Genomic DNA, 26,098 nt, shown 5'->3' with positions numbered 1-26,098 from the left:
CCTGTCCCAAAGAAACGGTGTCCATAAGTGGTAACATTCTCAATACTAAGAATCTTATAACGAAACCAAAGTCGTAGTTGCGGAGTTCACAACATGGTCTCTGCTGGCTTTAACCTAACCTTTGTTTTGGCACAATAGACAGGAGCTTATATACCACAAACCATATACCACATTTGTGCACCGTTTAGATTCATATACTTTACTACACCTTTTCAGACTGATGACTAATACCCCAAGTGACCAGATGTCCAAAAATGCCCAAAGAGTAGCCTGGCATTTTCACAGCTGCATCAGAGCCATGCCAGACCTGCTGTGCAGGTCAGTTAACTGCAATGCATAGGAGGTCCTACACAAGAGCTGCTGCCCCCACGATGGGCAGCGCTGGAGGCCCACAGAAGCTGAAGCAGACTTGCAAGGACTCCTGTGTCCGAGCAGGGAGCAGACCATCACGTACTGTATCTACCACAACGTGCCCCTGTTCTGTTTGAAGTCTGCTGCCAAGGCAAACAGAAATGCAATACCATTCCCTTCTCACAGCCTTGGAGGAAGGGATTTTCCTTCACATCTGGAATGGCAACGTCCTTATTGCCATTGCAATCCTTTCTGTTACAAGGCAGCCTCTGCCCCAACCTCGCATCCCTTCCTAAGTCACTACATTTTTGTGGCTGCTGCTGCCTTCTTACACCAAACATTTTAGCAGTCATTTTGCAGGCTCTTTCATTAAGCACTTCTGTTGATGTTGCAAGAAATAATCACACACTATTACCAGGCCTAGTCACAACATGCAGCCATACACTCCTTTTTCCATCAACAAACTGATTTCATAGCAACAACATCTGCGCTTCAGCCTTTCAAACACAGGAACAATTACCATATCATTTTTCCGCTTGCAAAGGGAAAAAAAAATGGAGGGCCAGCTAGGCAGCAGAGGGGGAGGAGTGGTCAGCACATGGGCAAGGTGCCCATATAGCTTTTACTAAGAACACAAGGAGAGAAGCCACCTGCTTCCATGGTGGGAGAGCAGCAGATGGGGAGTCCCTCAAACCCACATCTGGGTGCAAGGAGCAGCATCCAACTCACACAGCTCTGGATTCATCCTGGCTACCTGAGGCACTAGATGAGCTAGCTCCCTAATTTCTCGTGGCCTCCTCAGCAGTCAGCAGAGAATTGGAAGGGTTTGCCCTATGGGAAGACCTGTCTCTCTTCATCAGCTACCAAGCAGTCACCCTCAGCTTTCCAGCTTACATGCCTCATTAGGTGGGACAGCACGAATGTCTGTCCTTTGGGGTGGGAGGAAGGATGGGACCATGGCCTGCCGCAAGAGGAGAGCCCAAAAACACATGCAGCCTCCTGTGTTCGAGGTCTGGCCTGTTTTCTTTCAGTATTATACAAAGGTTTGGTCGCTCTGTAGGAGTTTTACCAGAGCAGGTCTGCAGAACTGGGCAAAAGTAAATGCTCCCAAGCCCTCTAGGAGATGCACAAGTGCAGCAGCCACGATACCCCAGCAGGCGCACGAAGAATCACTGACCATGCCAAAGGTGCATTTTGTTCAGCAAACTAAAATACGCTGGTTTGCTTCACAGCCCTACAAGCCCAGACTACTCTTTATACATGGTGATCTGCAAGAACCACATCAAAAAGCGCCTCTTTTCAAAGACAAGGATGAAACGGTCAAATGACCACAGTTCACCAAGCTGCCACCGAGCACCTGAGCCACTAAGACCACCTGCATGCGTCCTCCGAGGTCACCACAAAGCCAGGTAAATTCAAACGGCTCCAGGCTCGCTCACAGCAGCTCACGCCATGGGAAACTGCCTCCCTTAACGCTCGCGGCAGTGAGCGGCTGAGGCTCAGCTGACACACGATGACTTGTTAAACTCCGTAATTGAATTGTACATCTGCCTACATGTACTTAGAGCTGCAATAGCTGTGCGCTGCCTGTTTTACGCATTCGTGTTTGTAGATGCTTGTTAGCACAGTGGGACAGACAGGCTAAGGCTTTTTCTTTCTTCTTCTCTCCCCAATGCAGTCAGGGCTTCTGAAATCTTTGAAAAGCCTTGCAAAGCCCTGGTTAATGATTTTCATTTTAATCACAAAGGTTCACCAGAAAAGGTACTAGAGCAAAAAGCCTTAATCATCACAACTAATCTAATATAAATGGAGATTCCAGCTTTGCTGTGAAAGGCACTATACCATTAAGCAGTCATAAGGACACAAAGCACAGGCTGGCTTCCACAACCCACATCTTTTCACTTTACAGCAATTTATTAATGTATCCTGTCCAAAAAAAGAGGGCCAGAGCTGGAGAGAAAAAAGGAACTTGGAGTCAAATGATGAAAGCAGAAGGTATAAGCTACAAGTTGCAGAAAAACAGTCCAGCAGATTTTTGAGGGCGAAAGGGGCCATTGTAATACATTGACCTATCTGGCATGGACCAGATGTGCTTGAGTTGACCAATAAGTTAAGGGACAGAAATCATCTGTGCTTACATGCTATCCCAGTACACCTATCCACCGGTGTGTGGCCTTGGCCCCACTGATTTCCTCATATTAGCATGTGAGATTTATCCGCAAAACCTTCCTGAGCCACTTACCCTGCTAATTCCCACCCACCACTCAAAATATCTACAGGCCCTACCTCACACCAACACAATATGACTGCATGGAAATTCCCCTTTTTTTTCCCCAAGGAGTGAAGTTTCCCTTTCTCTGAGCCTTTCCTTCCTCTGTCAAGGCAGCTGCAGGCCAGTACAGACCCACCTATCTCATTAATTAGGTATCTGGGATAATTATGTCCCTATAGCTTCCTTCTGCATAGTGAGTCCCCACAGCATCTTTCAGAAAAGCACTGAATTTTCATGTCTGAATCTCTTGTTTATTTGCTAATTTTCTTAGCGCTCCTCTCCCAGTGAGAAAGAGTTAATGAAAGGGAAGAAAGTTCTTTCCCAGACATCATCTCAGCTCCGTTTCTGACCCTGCCCCACGCACACTCCAGGCTGGGAGATCCCACAGTGAAAGAAGGGAGGCTGCATTTACCGCTACCCCACTTCTATGCAAGATCCTGCTCTGTCTTGCAAAATTAACAGTGCCTGAAAGTTTTCTTCTCCTGTCATTGCTTGTTAACAAGCTCCAAGTTTTAATGAAGACAGGAATTTTCTCAGTCATTATTTTTCCTCCCTGGTTGCTCAGGGCTTTTACCTACAGCTCCCTATCAAGCCAAATCAAGTCCATGCAGTAAACAACTCCCAACCAGGTCAGTGCACACCACTCATTAATTACTCCAGAGCACTGGTGCAGTCAGAATGATTCACTTTTTTCCTCCCATTTTCAGTCTCCCCGCTCCCCTTTTTAAGTGAGGAGAGGAGGGCTCCCAGGCTGACATCCCCCATGATGTTGATTTGATGAGGGCACTGTGGGAGAGCTGGGACATTTCTTTGAGGCTTTGGGACACCACCTGGAACATTTGGATCATCTGTTTGGAAAACGTGTCTCACTCGATACATACAATTTAAAATCTGCTAGAAGTCCCCTTTCTCCTCTTCATCAGAGTGGAGCATCCCCTTCATACCTGGTGGACACGGAGTGTCTCTCTGCTGCAGGGCAGCCATGACTCCTAAACCTTGTGTGGCTTCGGAGACTTTCTGAAAGCCACGTGAAACAGGTTTGGAGTTTCATCTCTCGGTATTCGAGGAACATTCATTCTGGTTTGTCCCCATGCGAGGGTTTGCAAGTCAGAAGTGGGCAGTGGCAAATCGGGTTCAGAACTGAAGTGTGCAAATAAGAGCCTGGTCACCACCAGCTTTATCAAGTTTCCTTCTCAATCATTTAGCTCAAAGTTCAACCAGGCATCATCCTGAAGGTCACAAAATTGTGTCAGACACCGAGTCCTGATGATATCTTAAAACAACTGAGCTTTGCCTTTTTTTTTGTTTTTTACTTAGAAAATTAAATTCTCTGATTTGTTTCTCATTGCCAGACTTCAGCTTGCCTTCAAGGGAGAGTAATTTTGCACATTACATTTTTAATGGGGCAACCAATAGTACTTAGGCATATTCTTGATCCAAATCACTCGCCAGTGTTTTCCCCCCAGGATGAAGGATAATGAGAGAGAAATTGAAAAGTTGCTCGTGGATAAAAAATTAAAAAGGATAAAGGAAAAAAAAGATGACAACAAGCCATCAAATCCATCATAATTCAAGTTCACATCTTCCAGCTCATAAGCAATTATCCTGAAAAGGGGAAGATGTTCCTAAAAGAGTTGGTGTTTAGTATTACACAGGGAAGGCAACTAGAAGTGAGGCTAAAGGAAAGGAGCAATGTAAGACCGAACATAGAAAGCAGAAAGACAAGGCCAGTGGCAATCTTGGAGTGCGTAAGCGGGGTGAGGACAGAGAATAAGGGCCTAAACTAAAAAATCCCTGCTTAAAAATGCCTGACCTGAGGATACCAAATTTCTGAGTTACACATACACCTGAACTGAGCCTGTTTCCCTGCTCCCATCCCGCAGAACAGCTTTGTGTTGGCTCCCTTGAGTCACATTGCCAGCTGGAGCCAGGATGAACCTCAGCTGCTGGGTGTGAAAAACCACCACCATTTCAAAGGCCATGAGACAAAAAAATGAAGCCCTTGAGCCTAATGTGATGGGGTGCTACGAAGCCACCCATTCTGCCAGGACAGAAAAGCAGAAACCTCGCTGCTTTTGTTTTGGACGGTTTTTGCCGCTCGGGGAGGGCACTGCAGCACTGAGGTCTCATCACTTACAGCCCTGCTCTCCCTCCCAGCATGGCTGTAAATCAGCACCTACAAGCCATCACTGAAGGAGCAGTTACCACGATTTGCCACTGATGATTAGCTTTAATACATAGCTGATAAAGTGTTTAGGGGTAGCCAACTGCTTGAAAAAGCTCCAGCTCCTTATACACCCTCTCTGCCTTTTATTGCACCACTTATAAGTTTTCATCTTCTCCTGTGACCACTACGGTGTAGCAGCCAGCTCTGACTCTGGATACTGCACAGCTTCCGCTGCCATCTGTGAGCTATAATTTCCCCCAGCATTTCACTCAAACCTTCATCCGCAACTTGGCATTTTGGTAACTCCAGAGCAAGACACACACTTGCTCGATTTGCAACCAGTTGGCCCCAATTCCCCTCTGTTTGCCTGACACTCCCTCATGAACTGTTCCCACTGAGGAGCTCATCATGGAGCTCACCCTGATTAAAAAAACAAACAAGAAAATTCGCATCTTCCTGGTTTGCTGTCAGTACCAACAAGCTGTCAGCCCAAATTCTGCCACTGTACAGATTATTTTTGCATCCATGCAAAGACTGTGCTTTGAGCTCCAGAGCTGCGCTAACATTCTGCTCCCACTTTCATTTCTTGGCCTCCCTGCGCTAAAGAGGAAGGTGCTAATCATATATTTTGCTTTCAGCCCCAAGGCATATGCACAGATTGTGTTTGATTGCAGCCCTGCCCTCCTGTCCACTGCAAGCACCCGAGTTCAGTCTCCTCCAAAATCCTCCTTGCTAGCTTGCTGCAAGAATGGTTGATTAAAATCAAATGAAGAGTCTCTGGGGTTAAACCCTGGCGTGTTGCCTAAATTCAGCAACGGTCTCTTTTCTGCAAGCTTTTCTTCTTTTCTGACACTTCATATCAGTAGCAGAGACTTCTCCTGGCTTGTTATTTCAGATGGTCTGGGACTGGAACATCTATCCTGCCAGGTGCCCTTGAGTACTCAATAAATTAAATAGCAGATATACCTCCATGTAGTCCGAACACAAGGGAACCACACTCGTTTTATATTTTTTCTTGAAGTATTGCCTTCCTTCACTTGCAGAAATGATATTGCAGCATCAAATGACTACAGTAGAAGAGCTGTGATTACTTCATTGGGAGAGCCTGCAGAGCCAGCCATTCAACTAAAGACATGTCATTTTGGCATGCTTAGATTGATAACGCACCAAGTGCTAGCATGGGCACCACGTCCCAATAGCACCGCATTTCAGCAGTTGCTAAATGCTACACAGCTAGGGCTGGGCAAATAAAAACTCAGACTGCTTCAGAGAGCTTCAGTTAAATTTAAATGCGACTTTGAATTCAAACCCTTGTGCGGTTCCTACCTACGTTCCTGCCAACAGTTTATTCTTCCCTGATGGTGAGGTGGCTGACCTCCACGAGCATCATAACCACAGCACAAGATCATATCAAAACACAGCCTGGAAGCATTGCAGTAGGAAGCAAGAAGGCTTTTGGAGCTGTGCTACATCGCACAGACTTTCTAAAAACACCCATTTGCCAAGCAATGCTGACACAGCACAGAGCTACCTGAGCATGCCCTTGGTTTGATCTCTGATTTGCGGCAACTATCTGCACTTGCTCCCCAACCACCTTTCATTCCTGCAGGCTCAGAAAGGCTTTCCCTGCCTCTTGTGAAGAGCATTTTGGGGAGCTGTGAGGCCTAACTCCAAAACAGTATTTGGCCTAACCCCCAACTGGTATCAGCTGAAGTTCACTGCTTCATAGCCCTACCTGTCTTCATAGCTCTACTTTCCTGCGTGGATCTGGCACCAACATTTTTACTGCCACCAATGCAAGAAACCAGCCTGCTCTGTGGAACCACAGCAAATCATGGGACAAAGCTTGCTTTTTACCCCAAAGCTTCTGTGACATGCAGAAGGATGAAATGAACCTGACTTTGACCCACAAATAGGTAGGTGATACTGAAATTAAAACAAAAAAAACCTAACAAGCAAATGTCAGTAAGAACACTAAAGCTGTAAATGGTGCCAAGAACAGAAGACCAAAAGACTGTCCCAAAAGATGGATCTCAATAGGGGACTGTGGAGGTCAGAGGATTCCCTTCCACACTGTTGTCTGTTGGCTCTCACCCTCTTTGCCTGCTCATGGCTTGTCCAACCCTTGTTACGCTGAGTTGGACCCTATGAGGGAAAGATGGATAAGGGCATGTGTATCTACAAATATGCTAGGAAGACACCAAAATCATTCCAGGATTGGACATCATTGCCCGACAGGCCACCTCTGTTGGATTGCTGTGTTTTAGGGTAGGAACTGTTTCTGCAGCACCTAGCACAACGAGGATGAAGATTCAGGTCTGAGCTCAAGGCAGAGCCAGCAGGCAGAGCCATAACAACAGCGAGAGACAGGTACACTTCACTAGCCCCAAACCAAACCTCCTCTTTCTGCTTTTCTCTTTGCATTTTAAAGCATGTTGATACACTGGCAAATTGGAAACATTAACCCTGGGTCAAGAACCCCTCAGGTTTTGTGAAAAATAATAAATAAGCAAACATGTGACCTGAATAAACAAATGCCTACAGTTAAATACATATTGCATCCACATGGGTGGCTAGTGCTATTTACTCTGGAAACAATTGTTTGCATTTTCTCTCTAAATCCCTCGGTAGCCTCAATAATCAAATCTAAACAAAAAAGGGAGAAAAAAACAAAGAGGCAGTAAATCACACTCACATTTGTGTTAGTTATACCAGGGACCCTGAACACCCAGACCCAGCCTTGCAAAATTTGGCATTTCCATTCAGAATCATCAGTAACCATCACAGCCTATGATCAGGAGAGATTTCAAAGAGATGCCCTGGACCCACAATTCTGTTTAAAAGCTCTGTTCATACCCTCTGGATTCATGACTGCAGAGAATAACAAGTGAATCAGTAATTGTTGGCCATTTGTTTTAATGTCTTGCCTATCATATTTCTTTCCCTCTCTTTCTTTCCTTCTCTGGAAAACTGCTTACGTGTTAATTTTTTAAGAATTTAATGAGGCTTCCTTTGTTGCAGCATCCATCACAGATGGTTATTAAAAGGGACTGGAAACCTTAGAGGGGCGAGAACGATGCCGAGAAGCTGGTCCCAGTAAACACCAAATGGAAATCCTCTTTTCCAGGGCGAACTCCAGCCAAAGCACGAGGGCTCAGGGCAAGTTGAGCTCCAAAGGTAGCAAAGCAAGCTGCCAACCTCACCTTTTACCCTTTACCAGGCAGGACAAACAATCCAGCTGGATATATTTGCTCCAGGTGAAGCCTTACTGATGTTTCAGTCACTTGGAGTTGCATGCCATTCACAAGATATTACTGTGCATTTTTAGTACATCTTAAAACATCAGTGTAATTCAAGGAGACAGGAAGAGTGCCACCATCGTGTCTATGCAAAGCAATGGCAAGCAAGAGGATCTGGAAAGCTGCAGGCCGAGAAGTCTGCTGCCAACCCTAAAGAAAATAATGGAAGAGTTGCCTTGAGAGCCAACAAGAAGGTGATTTGCCTGAATATATCGAAACCTGAAGACAATTAAGCATGCCCTGAGCCAGGGAACACAGCAGGACTTGTGTGACAGGAGCAGATGAAGAAGGTATGGCTGCAGGAGCTGGCAATACCAGCCTTAAACCTTACCTCACTTAATTGCTTAACTAAGGCTATTTGTCTGCTCAGATGCTCCACTCTAGAGCAGGGAAATCTTTCCCAATTCATTTTCTTGGCAAAAACAGCACTTCATGAAGCTTCAGTCTCAGAAAAATCAGCATTTCCTGACAAACCCATTTTGTCAGAAAGTTTCTGACACAACAAGGCATTGACTGTTACAGATATCTGCCAAGTCTGTATGGAAAACTTTGGGCTAACAAGTACGTTACTGCAGCTTTGATCACATGCACAGCACATTTCTTGAGACATTTTCCTCTAGACCAGTGGTTTCTTTCATTTGCCCAAAACGGTTAGAAACCCTGGCTTATTCAGCTGCAGAGAAGACAAGAGGCTGCATCCAAAATTGCCTTTTGCAGAGCAGGACAGGATTTAACCTCACATGATACATCACAGCTGTTCCAGTTGCAATACCAAAAATAAAGGTTTATCACTCAGGGCAGTCTAACCATGGCTGTGTCCACACCGCTAAAGGCATCTGCCCTTGAAAGCAACCCCTGTGCCATGCTATGTGATGAGAGATTCACATCCGCATGGCCCAGAGCCAGCCAGCTCTGGAGCACCGCACTGCACAGCCACGCAGGTAGTTACAAGGCTTTTGTGATTATTTCGTTGTAATGCCTGATGTTAAAGTGAGGGCTGTATTGCAGCCCACCTGGATGGGGTTTTAAAAGCATGAGAGAAGGTTGCTCACATGGGGAGCCCTGCAGTCCTGCAGGTGCATTGGGATGACATCGGAGAGCTGGGAGGACAGACCACCGCTTGTATAATAGATGCAGCGTACTATCTTGGGCTTTTGCATTATTTCAGGACCTTCGCAGCACACAAGATCCCCTAACATGAAGCTGCGTTAGGACTCGCACTACCTTGTTGGGGCAATGATGGTGAATCAAAGATAAACCCCTGCAGCATATTCTCCTTGGATTTCAGCAGGAACTTTTTGCTACCTGCGTTGGTAAATTCCTTTAGTGAGAACCTCTATATTCTGTACATTCCTTTTTAAATATTAATCATTTGGTGTCTCAACACAAAGATATTTTTTGCCAGCCAGAGGATTTATAAGGATATGAATGAGGGCATGCTCCATGATGAAGCATTGATGCTGCAGTGCATTAGGAGATAGTACATAGGCTCTAATTCTATTTTAATTACTTAAAAAGATATCATTAATGAAGTCAAAGGCCGCACATGCCCGCAAAACCAGTACAGGGGACAGACAACAACACTGGAGGCAACAGTGACCATGATAATGTAGCACTTTTGTCAATAAGACATGTTGCTTTGTTAACAGGAAGAAGGATTTAATGATTAAAAAACAGCTTTTTGCTGACAGTATCAAGAGAAAGACGTTTATTTTCAGTGAGCAGCTGCTGCTTTTTCATAAAGTGACTTTCCAGCAGAAATAATGCAGCAGACTGGCTTTGCTGGGAACAGCCTAATGTCTGAAGTTTGTGGACTGGCAAACACAGCCCTCTTCTGCTACTATCCGAATCACCAATAAACCAAATGGCCCATCTCCAGTTTTACGAGAACTGCAAGTTAAGCCAGGCTGGGGGGAAAAAAGTTGGAAAAAAAATGGGTGGCACAGATTGTTTCATTTTAATGAAAGGCTCATCTGCAGATGTCATTTTTTTTTCCCCCCTGTCCCTCAAGAGTTTTTCTTCCCCCAAATCTCCTCACACTCTGCTTTAATATCTTTGACTCCACGCTTTAATCCCAGAAAACAAAGGGTATGGCCCACTTAGAAATAAACGCAATGAACACCATGTAATGATGCCTACACTAAGCAGAGGTAGAGGCCACAGCTAATAGCACATCTCTTCATCTGGCATATACTAGCATTTTAATGCCTTCTGCTGTACCGCACTGGTCTCTGTGGAGCTACCCTGCCAAAGGTACTTTAATTTCCACCTTTAGTTTACACCTGATCAACCCCACAACACAAAGATGTTTATTGTTGTTGAGCAGGTTAACAGAGGAGCTCAGGGGACACAAGTTCCAGATCCTTTATAAAATCCTTTTGGTTGCACCTGATAACACACAAATTTGCCGTGTTTTCTACCAGTGCAAAATGTGGCTTGAAACAGGCAAATAAAACAGTTGGTGTCTAAATTTCAGTTACCAAGGACCAAACAACACTGGAACATAACACATCAAGATTCAAGAAAAAAACAGAAAAAGAAGGAAGAGAGCAGGTGTCTGGGAATAATATTCCTCTCTCTACCATATTTATGGATCAGGAATACCCAAAATTTCCTTCCTAAAATGGTAGGGTAATGATCCTTAAAACATACACCTGTTACCTAACAGGGAAGGCTCTAACCTCTAATCCTGCAATTACATTATTCCTAAAGTCTCATTGATTCAGTTTTTCCACACAGCTCTGTAGGTTTCTCTATTGCGGGTAGTGACCAGCAACTTCTGTCAATGCAGTCTCAAAGCATAAAGCAAGGCTTTCTGAAGTCCTTCTAGAAAAGGGAGTGAGGAGAGCGAATAACCCAAGGTGGTAATGTCATCCCTGAAGCACCCTCAACATGGAAGGTGGGAACAGAAAGGCCAGCTAATCTCTGCAACAGGCACAACTAACTCACATAGGAGGGACTCCAGAAAGACATTGAAAAAAAGCAAAGAGATCAGAGGAGAGTCACAAGAATGACTATAGCATTAGGAAAACATGCTTCAGAGTTACAGGCCAAAGGTCAATTAACTCAGGGAAGACAGAGGATCAAATGTGATGAAGACAGGGTTATTTTTCTTGTAGTTAATATGAAGAAGTCCTTAAACCCGTGCCCTATGAAAGTCAATTACATGATTACATCTGGGTCTATATTGTATGAATCCAAAAGTGGTAACACTCGGTCAGAATCATAGGAGAAGAATCATTTTCTCTGAACTCACTGTCACTGATGAAATACTTTGCCATCTCCCAGGCTGGCAATTGGCTTGATCTGAGAGTAACAATCTCCCAAACTCTTCTACCTGTGGTTCTACTTACAGCCAACCAATCATGGTTTCCATTGGCTGCACATCATGCTCTGCCAGAGACGATAATCATGGCACGATAGCATCCAGGACACTGAACAGTCCCACCAAACAATTTTATTGAACAAAATGGGATAATTTGACATGGGGAGATAAGCTGAAGCTTCCTATTCTGATACCAATTTTCTTAAGGCACTTTATGTAATGGGACATAAAATGTGGGAAGCCAAAAATCTTCTGCATTTCTTTTCAGTTTTGCTGAAATTGAAGTTGGAAGGTGCTTCTAAAAGCTTTGAATCTGGGGAAACAATATTTCCTAAGAAAACAGTCCCAAAAAAAGGGCACACCAGATTCTTAACAACATCTTGTCATGGTTTTTGCCATGTGCTAAGAGCATTCAGTGAAATGAACACAAACTGACTAGTTTTGCACTTAAGACTTGAAATCTATGGGACAGACACAGAAAGCTCATATGTGCTGGTAAAAGCAAAAGGTAACATTTACATTATGCCTCTGTCTCCTTGAAAGTGCTTCAAGAGAACATAAAGCCTTCTTTGGAAGTAGGACTTTTTCTAGGACCAGAACAGAGAGCACAACTTTGTCAGTTGCAACATTTCAACACTGAATGAAATTTTTCCGGTGTCTATCACTGACAAAATATAAAATCTCCTGGAAACCTCAAACCCTCCCTAGTGCCTAGAAATTACATCATAGTTAAACTTCGGTGTTTTGCAATCTATCACTGGTCAAATAGGTCAATTCTCAATAAGCCCACACCTTGATGGAGAAATTCTTGTATTTCCCCATTTCTACTGTCCTATATGTCCTCAGCCCACCTAGGGAAAGGGGGCTTAAAGAGAGACAGGGCTAGGGGACAGATCTGGACTCTTCAGGTGAGAGAAGACTCCATCCTCCAAGTTCTGAATAGTGGCAAAGGTGCTGAGAAGAGAACAGCTTTTCACCCTCTAACGTGACACAACCACCAAGGAGCATCCAGTGAGGCAGCAGACAATAAAAAAGTAATTTCTTTTGCAAGTCATGCCTAACCTGTGCAACTCATGGCCATAGGATGTCGTGGAAGCTGGAGGAGAAGACTCCCAAACCCTTTGAGAGGGTCCCAGGCTAACACTGTGCCAAAGGAAGCCCCACAGCATGCACATCCCACTATTATACTCTTTCCTCACATCTTGACTATTGGCCATCTGCCACACAGATCTTTGGTCTGACGCAGCACAGCCACAATCCCTTTAACACGATGTGTAGGGATACTGTCACAAATTACCGAGTCATCTAATATAAACTCAGGTATATTGTAAGCCATCACATTTTATCCAGCCATTGTTATATTGAGCCTAATAGATCATATGCAACTGAAGAATAATTATGTTTCGGTTTAAAGCATACTTTGGAGGCAGATTTTCACTTGTGCTAAAAAGACATCAATAGAGGCCACCAATTATCCCAGTTGTTAACCACCTCCACCTATAAAAAAGCCTAATTTGTTTTTGAATTTTTACTGGTTCAGCTCCCAGCTATAGGTTCTTTCTCTCCCTTTTTTACTATATTAAAGACTTTAGGAGCCAATATATCCTCACCAAGAAGTCACTTACAAATTATCACATCCCATTAATTTCCTGTTTTGATTGACTACACAGATTCAGTTCTTGAGATCTTACTACAATAATTATTGTAATGCATTTTCCTCAGCCCCAAGGCCATTCTGTGGATTCCCCCACACACACACAATTTTTCAATGATCTTTCAAAAAGAACAGAGTCATCAGAACTAAGCATTGTATTCTAACATCAGTCTAACAAATGCTTTTTTTGAAGAATGAATTTCAATGAGGGAACTGCTTGCACAGGAAAAACAAGCCTGAGTTTACAGAACGCTGCTTTTGGGAGCTTTAATTCCTGTGGAATCACGCAAATCTAGCGGGCCAAAGGGGTAACAAAAAACAGCCTGATCTTCCCAATGAGGAATTGCCCAAAACACAAGCTGCCTATTCTAATTTTTGAAGCCTACAAAAACGCCAGTGGCAGCTTTTTTGCTAAGAGTATGCCAAAGTTACAGACTGTCTCTCAAAAGAAGTTATGAGCATTGGCAAAAAACATCTATAAACCAAAACTTTTCAATAGTACTAATATAAATGTAGGCTTTATAAGAATGAATTAACATCATAGCTTTGTTATAATATGAAATAGCTTTCAGTTAGTTTCAACTAACAAACTAGATTTGTGATTTTGAGACAGTATTATAGCCAGTATTGGGTTGGCTTTTATTTTCATGTCTCAAGAGCATTACCTTAACAGCAATAATGCCTGTTTTTTGGGGGCCTACTCTTCTCTGGACAATATTTTTCAAGACAGGATTATCTGTATTGTTAAAACAATAAGACTGTATATAGTCAACAGTTAATCAGTGGGTTTATATACAACCCATTTTCTAAGTATATATTGAAAAATCAAATGCAGTCTTGCAAATGACTGTCAAGCTAGATTCTAGTTAACATTATCCCAGAGAACAATGTAAGTTACTGAACTTTCTTACTTCATTTACTAGAAATCCTTGCTTAGTTCCTCTAAAGCATTCATCAGTTGCAGTAATCCTCTAGAGAGGAGGGATACAAGTGTCTTCAGATATTTTAGGAAGATTGCCCCTAATATTTGAATAATCAGGGATCAACAACCAAACAATTGCTTCAACACATTTGAGGTTATCTGAAGCTAAGTGTTTGGGCTTACATATCTCTGATAGAAAGGTCTGAACAGGGCACAGTTATACAGTATATCACAGAATCACAGAATGGTTGAGGTTGGCAGGGACCTCTGGAGATCATCTAGTCCAACCCCCCTGCTCAAGCAGGCTCACCTAGAGCACATTGCACAGAATCATGTCCAGGTGGGTATGATGCCTAACTCAATGGTAAAGCCAGTTTTAAACGTAAATGGCACTTGCACATTTCCCATTTGAGAAATGTAGGATTTGCCCCTTTTCAGATGTATTTTAAAAGCTGAGTTCATCCACGCCAGTGCCACTTTCTATCCAAGGGACCATTCAGGACCATAAATACCCAGTTGGAGGAGAGACTTTGCTGGAAAACCCCTGGCAGGGTAAAATTTAAGGAAACCTTCTCAACCTAAGGCAGCCACTAGCAAACATCCAGATGCTTCTCTATGCACTGCACAGTATCTTGTCTATTAAGTAATAACATAACCCTTCACATATACTACATGGGGGATCTATGCATTTAACTCTACATAGAGCTATTCTGAATACTACTGCAGCAAGGAGATAAATCCGCACAAGCATTAGACAGTGCATTTTGTCATGTATCTTGTATCTTGAATTTCAAATCCCCCAGGTATTAAGATCTAATATGAAAACTGCTGGGGCACCAAGAGAAATTTGTCATGTATAAAACCCAATATACATCTTTTAAAAAGAATGGGGAAGAGGAAGCAAGTATACAGCTTATTAATCGGAAGGAAAGATTAATTTCAGGAGGAAAGGAGATTGGAGCTATAAAGGCACTTAGACATTCTTGATATAACATCCAGACTAAAAGCAAGGGCTCCTGGAATGGAAATCAGATGCAGAGTTAAATCCCTGATGTTCACCAGGGAGGGCTAGGTGCCTGAACACCACATGCACGGCTCCAAATCTGAGAGGGGATTTTCAGCTGGGAGAGGCTCATGTCAACCCAGAGGAAACCCCAGAGGAGTCTTTCATTCAGTCTTAGACAGCTAGTGCTGGACTACATTTAGGCATCTCTTCCAAATGGGGATTCACAGCAGAAATTCCCTGCGCTTAAGCATCTAAATCATCATACTGAGGTGCAGACAACTGGCTCAGCGCTCTCTTCACAGAGACAGCAGCTTTCACAGAAAGCAGATTAGAGAAAAAGACCCTTTTCAAATAAGGGTCTTTCTGGCTTGAATCTATAAGGCTCAGACTGTTTGTCAAAGGCTTCAGAAATTCAGTGTTTCTTCTGATTATGTGTGCTGGATTTAATGCACTTTGAGTTTCAGGCCTTTAGTTCTTCACTACCATAGAGTCTCAATTTGTACATTATTCTTAACTGGCAAGACCTCAATCTTGGAGGACTGGTTACACACCTGGAAAAGCAGTTAGAAAACCAGCAGCTAATTAGTAAAATGGAAGTTTGGTGCATACATGAGAAGCACCTAAATGCCTCTAAGAACTGGAGTGCCAGGTTTTAAGGTAATGGACAAATCTTGGGGGGGGGCCCTCAGCACAGAGGGAAATATGACAATTCATTCTCCCAAATGCCAAGATGCATTTAGGTGAATATATATACATATATAAACACACATATACATACATCTCCACTATCCACATATGCCGGATTGTAGTATGGAAGTTAAAAGATTGTAAAGCTACTAGTAGCTGAAAGCATCTATTTCAAAAGGAAATTTTAGTACCAGTTCCTGTACCAAATCAAATGTTATTACATAGGAGAATTCTAAAGAATGTCTTATTTTTCCTCAAAAAAGAAGATATATAGATATATGCCAGATTTTGTTTGTGCTACTTGATTTAATAGACTTTTTTTAGAAACGGAAACCAATGCGTCTCCATTGAATGTGAATACAAAAGCATTTGCAGTGTCTGTATGCTCTAACTCCATTTAGCTATGCAAATAGGCGTTTGAATGTGCGTGCCTTGCACACACAAAGGTGTTTACATATGTATCTTCTGCATAAGTAAATTCAATGCTCACATTAATACATATTTCCAGTGCACACAAAAGTATTCGTCTGAGAGAGCAAACTTACATGAATGAATATCCCTCTTATCCTTTAAAATATAGCTTGTTGTAAACATGGGGGAATGATGCATAATAGATGTTTTAAACATCCATAATCTAGCTATGACTAAATCCACCTGTGCAATTCAGAGCACCCCAGCACTTTTGTTACAGCTCATACTGATAGGTATCTGCTAGGAATTGCTGCTGAATTAATAAAACATGCAAGAATTCTACAGAATGCCCAGTATTAATTGAAGCACTCAGTATCTCATTAATTCTGAGAGTATAATGGGCTTTTGATTAGTCAGGTTGTTAAGCATCTATCCCCAGTTGTCCTCACCTGATTGCAGTTAGCCCCTCATCAGGTGCTGCAGTCCTACCTGCAGAGCAGGAATTGCTGGTGCATCATCAGTCTAAGAAAAGCATGTGAAAGTAAGTAATCCTGGAGCATCATGCTGTCCATTGGGAAACTATTCAATTTCTACAATAAAATTAAATTCATAAAATGTCTAATTGATTAGAATTGCAGACAAACAACTTACTCTGGTTAAATCCAGGCCTGCCTTTTGTTTTCCAGTGCATTACCAATGTGTTTGCTAAGATGCAACTGTGCAGCTAGAAGCATGCAAAGAAGTTAGCCTATCTGCCCTGAAGTGCAACCAGCGCAGAGATGCCTGCCTATGTTCATGGAGAGGCCGATACCAATGGCCCTGGGGTTTTTTGTTTGTTTTTTTAAACTTCCCTCATGAGGTATTGCTCTCTAACATGTCCTTACTTCCCTGCTTTGTAAATTGGTTGGAAGTGAGACTTCCCAGTCTGCAATGTCCTGATCCTCCAGAACTCTTTTCATTCCCCTGATCCTAAATTATATGAAAAATTATCTACTATGATTAACTGCATCATTTAATATTTGAGTTTCTATATATTGGATGCATGGTACCTGGACTAACAATTTTATTCATTTTACAAGTTTCCTCTAATCATTTCTATTGACACTAGATTTTGAGACCATTTTTGCTCTGTAGAGAAAGGTTCCAATACAGGAAATTCTCAAAGCTCCTTCATCTGAACAGGATATAGAAAATTAACCTAGATTTTCTGCTACAACATTATCCTCTCAAAGCATTCTTATATCACAGGCATCTACGAGACTTGAGGCAGTTTTATGGTTTCTGAAAAAAATTCTTCACGAATTTGAAAAATGTTGATAGTTGCACTTCTTGCAGAGGACAATTTCTTCCTTTATGAGGAAGTTGAACAAATTTCCCCCATGTGCCTCTCCTTCCACTGACTATAAAGGAAGGCTGGAAACCTAACTTTAAATTCCTAAAGCCTTTTTCAGTACACAGTATACATTTGCTGTAGATCTCTAACATGGTATCTTTAAAAACATCCATTTCACCTGCAAGTGTTTTACCCTTTTAGCTATTTCTCTCATTTCTTCTTAAGCATGTCCTTTCCATACATGCAAATATCACAAGGTGCTGAATGTGCAAAAGGTTTAGTCATTACCAGAAAGAGCATCTTTAATGCACCTTGGACATGCTCCTGTGCACACCTCTGCGTTGGCCAGGAGTCACTTCCCATCCAGTGGGTTCTCTGACAGATCATTTAATCTTGTTCTGGCCAGCTGTTTGTGGTGCCCTATTTTACCTGCTGAGACAGTTTGTTGATATGTCTTTAATAATTAATCTGCCTCAGTCCTGTTTTCCCTCAAGGATACAAAGCATTCATGGTTTCACCTTTACAGGATATATCATCCAAAAACACAAGCTCTTCCAGACCAGTCACCTGCCCCTGCTCTCCACTCTCCTACTGAGAATTCCCATGTGAACTCTGGGTTTTGTTTGCTGTCTAGTTTAGGTTTGGCCTTTCCTTCATGCAGAGTCTCCATCTATTCCAAAAATTCCCTCCATGCTTACTAAACCCTTCTTCGCAATGCTATTTTCTCAGCTGTGCCTGACCTTGGACCTGAACTGCCACATTGATCAGTTTGAGGAACAGGGAAATGGCACAATCCTGGATGCAATGGGAACATTTCAGAAAATATTACCATTGCAATCCAGATCTGTATAATCCAACCCAATGGCTTATATTTTGCTTCCAAGATCAGTCTCCTACCCCACTGACATTTTCAGTCCACAAACAGTTATGAATCAGAGCAATGGGAATTATCTCCCCAAAGGGCCTCTTCACTAAGCTGTTCAGCCACTGGCATTATAAATTCAGTTACCCACTGCTTGAAAATAGCATCTCCTAGCACTGTACTTCTGCCTCTTCTTCAGCCTGGGATCACCAAAGCCAGAGACCTCTGTGCCAGGGGACACACAGCCATCATCCAACTTCTGTCCAGAGATGTTTCTCTTTAGCACCAAAGAGATGACGAGCCTGGAGATGGGACTAGACTATGGTATTTTCACTACACCTCAGAATACTTGAGCTGCTGCAGCTTGGGCATCACAGGGCTAAGAGGCAGGATTTTGTCTCCGAAGACCCACATCTGCCTGCATACATGAGTATAAAGATACCAGTCACCTACAGGGCAGGTAATCACATGCAAAGTCAGTGCACTAAGTGGAGAAGCCTTCCCCTTCCTTCTAGATTTCTACCTTTTAGGGCTGGGGTTTTTTGTGCCAAGCTGGCAAGACTGAACATTTTTAAAATCATTAATTAGTGAATAGTTAGGCAGTTAACGAGTAGTTAAGATTCCATAGAAGCTTCTATTTTCTACAGATAGGTATGCATTACACATACATTGACCTTGTTGGCTGGCTCAGTTAGGGCTTTCTCCTGCTGGGGCTCAGTTTCTCAAGCTCTGGGTCTTGCATTCGTTATACACTTGCACCCAGGTCTAGGTCTTTGTCAGGTCTTCTCCCCAGAGCCTCGGTTCTGGGCTGTCAGGAGAGCTGCCGGCTGCAAGGGACTCTGCTTTCAGAAGTTTTTGAATCCCGTAGGAAGTAACCAACCGTATAATTACACAATTGTTCTCCAGCTGTTAGACATGAGCAATAATACTTTCTCCCAATATTCATCTCACTTGTTTACCATATGTTACATTTTAGTGAAAACAACTTCATGCTATTTTCACCACAATTTAAACACTCTGCATTGATTTTGCTAAGAGGGTGAAGCATGTTGCCCCGAACGCTGTGAAAATAATCAATTTCCTCGGTTTGTTGGTCAAACCAATGACACAGAGACAGAGAAGTGTGCTCTAGGTTAAATAAAACATTTTGTTTTGATGGTCAATAAAAGCAGAAAATTCAGCAGGAGGAATTACTTTAACTAACAATGTCATCTGAGTTCAAATCTCTTCTCTACTGGATCGGTTCAGAAGACCTAACTGAGCCAAACTCTCTTCCCAAATGTATCCTCACAACAAGACTTGAACAACATGTTCTGAACTATTCCTTTATCTCTTTCTCCTGACATCTTCTGTTTAATACCAGCTGGAGCCATGACCTGCATTGCCTCATCCCAAGATGATTGCCTTCACCCAGTCTAGGAATTACTCACCCTTCTTCACAACCTTAGTAAATAGTTGCTTAGTTATATGAAGTAGAACAAAGAGACCAATATTTCAACAGCTATTATGTAGAGCTGTTATATAGAGCATACTCATATGAAAGAGAAAGATCTTGGCTCAAAGAGCTAGAGATTTAAAACAGGGACTTGTGCATCCTGGATGAATATCAAAACCACTGGAAGACAGGCTAGAAGGAGGGAAACATATCATACATGTTTTGAGCAGCAATTACAATCCAAAGAGCCTACATTTCATGCAAGCCCCCATACGTACAGCTCACAACAGCTCTAGCTGATATTTGGGTGCAGCTACCTAACAGCAAACACTGACAGAAGGGGTTGGTTATAACTTGGAGCAGCTGAACATGAGTAAAACCTACCCATGAATCTAGCCTGATATTTGCAGGGATGTTTTCCTGCTAAAGCTTTCAAGCTACATCTGTACTAGTAAGTGAAGCTGGCTAAGAGCTGCTCCCTGGCTTGCAGCTGAGCAGGCAAGCACAGCTCATATCCACATACTTGCACTTTATCTCCCCAAAACCAGAGCAGCCAGCTCCAAGCTGCCCCAGGAACCAGTCCTTTGCACATGCTCTCCTGAGCCATCCAGCCCTGCCTGCTTGGCGCAAAGCAGTGCAAGGGACATACCAATAATTACACAACATAAATGACTGCAGACAAGGGCACAAGGTGGTCCCCAACCTTGTTTTATTTATTCATATGCACACAGCCTTTGTGACTAAACCTAGAATCTGGACGAGTACCAGGCATCCAAAACACCTTTTTTTGTCAAACAAGTTTGGGAGAAACAATTATGTATCCCCCTAGCTGATAAAATAAAGGCAGAATGTTAAAATACTTAGCAGAGCATACCCACTACCTTGACCCATCTACTGCTCATCTTCATCTTCTCATTCATTATACTGCTTGTCTTCCATCTGTGTGCACAAAGCAGGCATTTATCAGGATGCCTTGATGGTCTGTTCGCAGCTGCCTCCAGACACCCAGCCCCTGGCCTCAGAGCAGAGAGGCTGCAGAAGGGAGCATGGTCAGGTGTGCAACAGGAGCCCAGCCTGGCTGGTCTGCTGTGTTCATGAGATACAGCCATGAAGTAGGAATAGCCACTGTCAGAGACCTCACCACGAACCAGCAGGCTGGTACTAGTCCTCCAGCATTAGAAATAAGTGTTTTTCAAAGCTTTGGCAGGGAAAAAAAGTCTCCTGAAAATTTCTGGCAACCTTGAGCAGATCTATTTACAGGACCAGCACTTAAGGCTTCTTCATCCTTCTAAGCACCCTGGATGCTCCTGAGGTTGTTTGTACTATTATAACAATTTTGGCTCCAGCAGGTGCTGTACACAGGAGCATCATCAGGCAGAGATGTCCATGTGATGGTCACATCCATTCTGCAAGTTGTTTCCAGACTCTGCCCTGCTCCCCACTAATGCCATGGAGCCATATCCTGCTGCAAGAGGCCTGGATGAGTCCCTCAGCTTGCTTCACAAATTGACACACCAGAAGCATCCTCCAGCATCACTGGGACAGCAGATCCACACCTCTTCTTCACATATGTCCTTTCTTTAATTAATTACATTAATCAAATTATAACCAAAGACTTCCAAAAGCCACCACCTATACATGGCATTCCCTCCTCCTCTCCTGGATCTCCAGCAGTAAGAGATGTCCACCCCAGCTGATGAGATATAGCTCACATTCAGCTATGGCAGAGGCCCCTTAAATTTCCAGCCCTCATGTGAACTAGCAGGCAAGAACATCATTCATCAGCTCTGAGGATGCTCTGCATAATCCATGTGGCCAGGCACTTCTCCAGGGAGTGCAGGTCTAACACCATGTTTCATCCTATAGGAGAAGCCACTGCTGTGAGATAAATGGAGCAACAAAAAAAATGCTGGGCATGAGACCTGGAGCCAGATTCTCAGGTCTGTGCACAGAAACACACCTAGAATCCATTAACTTTAAGAAAACTAGGAGAGAAAATAAGAGAGAAATCACATATCAGAAGATCCTTGCTCTTAAGTACCTTAAATTTGGAGTTCTGACCATTCTTGGGCCAACAAGTAGCACAGCAAATTTGAAGACAAGACTTGAAGTGCCTGGGATTTAGATACTCCAACTTTAAAAGTTTGACTGTAGCAGAACCACATTTAGAAATTATAGAAAATAACTCATGATGGAAGGAAAAAAATATATAAATGTTTTAATTCTTAAAATTCACATGAAATTAGTGATTATGGCCTGGGTCTGAGAGTTCACACTCAGATTGCACGAAAGCAACTCTTCATTCTCCTGCAATGATCAGCACCCTCAAGTCATATTTATTATCCTGCTAGCACCAGCAGCCATTCTCCTATTTCCACAAGCTGGAGAGATAACAAGAATAGGTAGCTTTGCGAGGGGTAGAATTTGTGGTATCTTACAGTTTAAGTGAAATCAGCCAATATATTAGAAACTTTTTTGGATGCAGGGGCAGGAGAAGAAAGATAAATTTCCTGAGCTTTATTTTCATGGGAAAAGAGGAAAACATGTATAAAATTCAGGTGAACAGTTCATATGACTTCCCGAATACATCTGTTTCATATTTGTACCAGGTTCAACAATTATTTTAATCCATTCATGTACTAGACTTGAATTTTTCATAAAGAAATTAAATATTGCTTAAAGTTTAGGTAATATAGTTTTTTTGGTAAATGCTGATTCCATATAGAATTCCAAATCTCTTCACAGTTATTCAAAGAATTAAGAGGGTCAGGCTGGATTTGTTTATTACAGAAGATTCAGAAAGGACTTTAATACTTTCTCAGAAACTAAGTATCAAAAATAAAGAGAAAATGAAATATGCTAGTAGGATTATTTGTTTCACACTCTCAGACGAGTCAAGCATGAATATTTGCAGAGCATAGGTTGTTTATATGCACTTTAAATGGAAATATTAGTGCTTCAAAATAAAACATAGGAGACTCCAGACCTCTCGTGCTTGGTGTATAAGATCAGGCCCCAGCTCATCAGAGATTTAGGCAGACTCTCGCACTTGGGGAGATGCTGTAGGCAGTAAGGAGGTTCAGCAGAGAGGCCTTTCCTCGGCCAGCCAAAGTGATATGGGCAGGCTGAGCATCCACAGCAGAGCAAGAAAAATCAATTATGCTCTTTTCCTGCTCACCCCAGCACAGAGAGACTACTTATTTCACACACATGCCTTACACAAGCACTGGCAGCAACACTTTAAGCTCTCAAGTACTAAAGGTGTTTTATTCATAATTTAATTCATAACAGCAGCCTCCAGGGCTGCTGAATACACACACTTCATACTCCACAATACAAATATCGATCAAGACAGCCAAGAACTCCCTGGAGTTCAAGTAGACAAGTCAGGGGATACCTTATTTTGGGATACTGGACAACTGTTGTCCTTCCATGACATATAAGCACAGAATGACTTTTATAAATAGGATTGAGAGCACAGAAGTTAGGAGCTGGATAGTTTCAGCATCTCTTTTCCTTTCACAGGTATAAGCAGTTATAAAAAATAAGTAAATAACCTGCCAGGATTTAGACACTGTCGGTTGCCTCTACAGTTAGCAGTGCAGGTTTTCCTAACCTTCATAGCATACTCTGCAACCAACATTAAACCAGTCAATACTCAGCCATGCGAATCTATAGGGACAAGAAAGCCTCCAGGAGTTTGAAAGACAAGTTCAAGAGTTGGAAAAGAAACTAGCCGCTGGGCCAGAAACTTTAGAGGAATGGATTTTCACTGTAAGGTTTCTGATGCTTTGAGGTTTCAAAACAAGTGCTAATACTCACTTTGTCTGTCATTGTTTGCATTTCTGGGGTCTGGAAAGCTTCAGGAAAAGTGAAGAACACAAGCACAGCCATGAACACAAAACCCTGTTATTACATTATTTGTCAGTATGAAAAACAGCCAGTGCAATGGACCACAGTCTTTAAGAGAGAATGATTCTGGATTGTTTTTAATTATGGGTGAAGACTGAAAACTAGTCTTTTCTCACTTAGGTTGCCTTCTCTAAAGAGGTGAGGACATAGTTCCAGATTTGCCAGAAAAACATACCAAAAAATGTAGCAATTCTTCTAAAAGCCATTGTTTCATATGAGAACTAGTTAGGGAACTCTGGAAAAAGCCAGGTCATGTTATACAGTGTCAAAGGTACATAAGTGCGGATATGATAGTATTTGTGATGAAATTCTCAGTTTTGCAAATACAGCTTGCAAACTTCCTTTGCCCAGTGCAACAAAAGAGCCTGCAAACCCAGGAGGATTTGCATCAGGATCAGAGCACCTGGGGGCAGTAGTAAAACTTGTTCAGCACAGAAGACTCTTTGCAGAGTGAAACAGCGATTTTTCCTTTTTGATTTAACCTCAGAAATTCCAGGTTCCCAGAACATGCTACGTTCTCACCTGTTGGGAGACCCATTGCACCCTCATCACCCCTGGCTGGGGCAGCAATCCCTCACACCGCTGCAGTGGGAGGCAGCCCCGCACCCTGTTAAGAACAGGCACAGGGACCACACCAGAGCCGCAAGCACCTGCTCCCACACAGTCACAGCAAGCTCAGAGCTCAGCTCCCAGGCTCACAGTCTGCCTGCTTTGCAGGGGTATCAGTTTTCAGAGCTCATCTGCATTACTGCAATTTCACAGGTGTCTAAACAACACTCAGCCTGTTTGTGATCAACTGCCTTGTATGTTGCATAGGGCAATTACTTTATATTCTTAGCTTTAGAAAAACTTCCAGATACATACTTCCACCTCCATGAAAACCCATCAATGTCTTGCATAAGACCCACCAAATAACCATCTTTACATCTGGCAAAGCACATCCCTTCTCTGCTGATGGTACTCTATTTCTTTGAGTTAGACCATCAGCAAAATTATGTAAGAGGCTCTCATGCAACTCTCTAATGACTGAAGCCCCAACACTTAAATGCGTACAAGTTCCTACTATCCACAATAATCAATGGGCTTAATTGCCTACAGAGAGCTGAGCATCTGCGCTCAGATGGCTGCGGTGCTGCACTCCAACCCTCAGCGACTTCCACAGAGTCGGGTGCTTCTGCTCCCTATTCTGCCTCTTGGACATCTTCACCTGTAACCATGCCAAATACCACACAGCTCTACATCAAGAAACAGCTAACAAGCTTCTGTTACACCTACCAAAAAGCCAAGTGATGCTACTAAACATAAGAACTAGAGTTGTATTTGAATTTGTCTTTGCTCTTGCTAACTAGGCATATCAGCCAGTAATAACTTGTTTTTCTATTAGCAATTACGTTCAGTTACATAGTAAATAAACTAAATTAGAAACTTATTGCTTTGTCTAGACCAGCTCATTCTTTCAGAGCTCCATGATCATGCCAGGAAAAAAGAAAAAGAAAGTGAGATATGGTGTTCATTCACTGTGCCAACGCCAAGCAAAAACTAACAAAAAAGAAATCAGGCATAAATGCTTGCATTGGATTAATGTCTAAAAATCTTTAAAAAAAAATATCAATCAGTATTATCCAAATCTGTGCTGAGACTTTATCAAAGCCATCAACTGGCTTTCTCACTCACCTTCTCTTCTGTATATATTTTTAGGCTTTTATTGTTAGGTGATTTCCTGATTGAATTCCAAGATCTCATGGAACAGCATATTAGCATATTTTGAATATAAATGCAGACTCTGTTATGGGATTCAATTTCTCACTGAATTTTAATTCCAAAACTGTTCTTTTCCACACTGTTCATACAAGTAATCAGAATTCTAATCATTTCCATGCGCCTATGGATGTATTGAGATGGGACAGCACAAGATATAGTCAAAGGAAATGAAAAGTTATCAACTCCAAGCATCTATCCAAGACCATGTTAGCATCACAGTGAGCCTGTTCTGTACAGCTTCCTGCTGTAAACAGGCTTTTAATGACCACAAAACCAGATACTATGCAGTGACATCCATAAATGATTGCTGGCAATTCATCTGGTGCCATTGCTGCCTCCCTCATCTGCAGAAAGCATCTGCAAAAATACAGCGAGGACTAGGAAATAATCATTGTATCAGATGGAAAGCAGCAAAAGAGAGGGTCGCAGGCCAGGGAAGGGAAAGGGCAAGCTGTGGCCAGGAGGAGAGGAGAGCAGGGCAAAAGCAAGCATGAGCAGAAGGAGATGGCAGATAGGAGCAAGTGGAGAGGATAGGCGTGAGAGACATACAAAGCTGGCAGCAAACCATGAGTAATAGAAGGTGGAAGAGCATCCAAGTCAGGAGAAAGTTGACATGGAAAACCAAGGAGCAGCAAAGGCAAATGGCTGCTAACAGGACAGAAACAATCTTTACTTGGACTTTAATGGGCTTCTCATCAGGG

This window comes from Apteryx mantelli, chromosome 4, assembly GCF_036417845.1.
Source record: "Apteryx mantelli isolate bAptMan1 chromosome 4, bAptMan1.hap1, whole genome shotgun sequence".
Taxonomy (NCBI): Eukaryota; Metazoa; Chordata; class Aves; order Apterygiformes; family Apterygidae; genus Apteryx; species Apteryx mantelli.
This window is presented reverse-complemented; position numbering follows the sequence as displayed.